Below are 2,598 nucleotides of genomic sequence, written 5' to 3'. Positions count from 1 at the left end.
TATAAAAATGTACTGGAATAAAGGTTACGTGAATGTGTTCTCTCTCTCTCAAAATATCTTCCTGGACCGCACCCCGCCTTCTCGTGATGATGTGAGATGATAAAATGCCTACGTGATGAGATGAGGGGAGGGGAATGGCATAGGCCTTGTGACGTAGTGTTAGGCCACTGCTGACCTTCTGACGCCACATCAGATAGGGGAGCATCTGCTTCTGGGCCTCGGGTGACCGCGGGTAACTGAAACTGGAAAGTGAAACTGTGCATAAGGTGGAGGGGCTGCTATAGTTATATATTAAAAGAAGAAGAAGAAGGGGAAGAAGAAGAAGGAGAAGGAGAAGAGAAGGAGAAGGAGAAGGAGGAGAAGGAGAAGGAGAAGAGAAGGAGAAGGAGAAGGAGAAGAGAAGGAGAAGGATAAGAGAAGGAGAAGGAGAAGGAGAAGGAGAAGGAGAAGGAGAAGGAGAAGGAGAAGAGAAGGAGAAGGATAAGAGAAGGAGAAGGAGAAGGAGAAGGAGAAGGAGAAGGAGGAAGCAGCCTGGGGCACCGGGGTGGCTCAGTCGGTTAAGCATTTGACCTCAGCTCAGGTCATGATCTCGCAGTTTGTGGGTTCGAGCCTCGCATTGGGCTCTGTGTGAACAGCTCAGAGCCTGGAGCCTGCTTCGGATTCTGTGTCTCCCTCTCTCTCTGCCCCTCCCCCACTCGTGCTCTGTCTCTCTCTCAAAAATAAATCAACCTAAAGAAAATAAATACATAAAAATAAAAAAAGAAGGCCCCACAAATCATATAAGCTTCAGGCTCTACATGTAGAGTATGGCCCTGCTCACACTCTATATCCAACCAGCAAGTCCTGATGGCTTTACTTTCGAAATACGTTCATATTCCAACCCGTTCTCATCACCCGGACGGCTACTACTCCAGCTCAAGCCGCCGTCACCTCCCCCTCGGATCTCCACACTAGCCTCCCGACCAATTTCCCAATCTCCCTACGTACCCCCCCATCGCCCCACGTCCCCCCCCCCGCCCCCGCCGTCTATTCTCAACCACAGCGGAGAGATCCTTCGATGACATTAATGAGATCATGTGAGTATTCTGCTCAAACCCCTCCAACAGCTTCACATCCCAACTCCGAGAAAAGCAAGCTGTGAAAAGCGGCCTACCCACCCCTTCGTGATCGGGCCGCCAGGGGCCAAGTTCTACGATGCATCCCCTCACTCGCTCCACTCCAGCCGCGCCGTCCTCCTCGCTGTTCCTCAAACACACCCCCACAAAATTTCCCCCTCGCGCTTCTTCCTCCCTGTAGAAATTTCTTCCTCCAGACACCCCCCCGTGGATGTTTCTCTCCCCTCCTGCAAGTCTTTGCTTAATTGCCACCCTCTCAACGAGGCTCACCTCCTCCCCGTTAAACGTTTCACCTCTGCACCCTCTTTGCACTCCTGGTTCCTCTTACTTTGCTCTCTACTGTTTCTTCTTATGTTCCCTAGCGCTTATCACTTTCTAAAACGCTGGACAGTTGGCTTATTTATTGTATTTATCATTCTCACCTCCCTCCTCCTTCTAGAATGCAAGCTCACACACGCAGGCGTCTATTTTACTCACTGCTATATCCTCAGCACTTAGAGAAATGCCTGGCACCTAGTAGGCACCGAATAAATATTTGCTGAATGGTGGGCGCCTGGGTGGCTCAGTCGGTTCAACGTCCGACTTTTGGTTTCAGCTCAGGTCACGATCTCACGGTGGGTGGCTCTGTGCTGACAGGGCGGACCCTGCTTGGGATTCTCTCTCTCCCTCTCTCTCAGTCCCTCCCCTGCTCATGCTCGCTCTCTCCCAAAATAAATAAACAAACTTAAAAAAAAATAAAACAGAATCAGTCTAGGGGGCACCTGGGTGGCTCAGTCGGTTAAGCGTCTAGTTCTTGATTTCCACTCAGGTCACGATCTCGCGGCTCGTGAGTTCGAGCCCTACGTCGGGCTCTGTGCTGACGGCGCAGAGCCTGCTTGGGATTCTCTCTCTCCCTCTCTCTCTGCCCCTCCCCCACTCACACATGCACTCTCACTCTTTCAAAATAAATAAACTTTAAAAATAAATAAGTAAGTAAATATTTGTTGAATGAATGGATAAATGAATCAAGAGGATCCCAGCCAGAGGGAACAGCATGTGCAAAGGTCCAGGGATGAAAATGTGTGTGGCTTATTCAAGGACCTCAAGGAAGTCCTCAGGAGAAAGATGAAGAGTGGCTCCAGTGGAGTCAGGCAAGGCAGACGGGAAGCAGGGGGTGAAGGACGCTGTAGTCCAGAAAAAGGATATGGCACCTCAGAGCCAGGAAAATGCACTGAAGGGCTACTCACACCAAGGGAGAGGTGTGATCATAGTGTTTGTTTTTTTTTTTTGCGTCATCGTTGGCCGTTCTATAGGAACGGATCAAGGTGGTGGTGGGGTGGGAGCAGGGGGGAGGGTTGAGGACTGGAGGCAGAGACACCAGTTGAGAGGCTTTGGGAGCGGTGCAGGCAAGAGGCGAGGGTCTCAGACTAATTTCGGCAGTGACGGTGGAGCTGGAGAGAGAGAGAGAGTGGAAAGGTCTTTTATGTGGGACGTAGACTCGGAA

This window comes from Panthera pardus, unplaced genomic scaffold (assembly GCF_024362965.1).
Source record: "Panthera pardus isolate Hobbes unplaced genomic scaffold, ASM2436296v1 HiC_scaffold_27, whole genome shotgun sequence".
Taxonomy (NCBI): domain Eukaryota; kingdom Metazoa; phylum Chordata; class Mammalia; order Carnivora; family Felidae; genus Panthera; species Panthera pardus.
Note: the sequence above shows the minus strand (reverse complement) of the source record.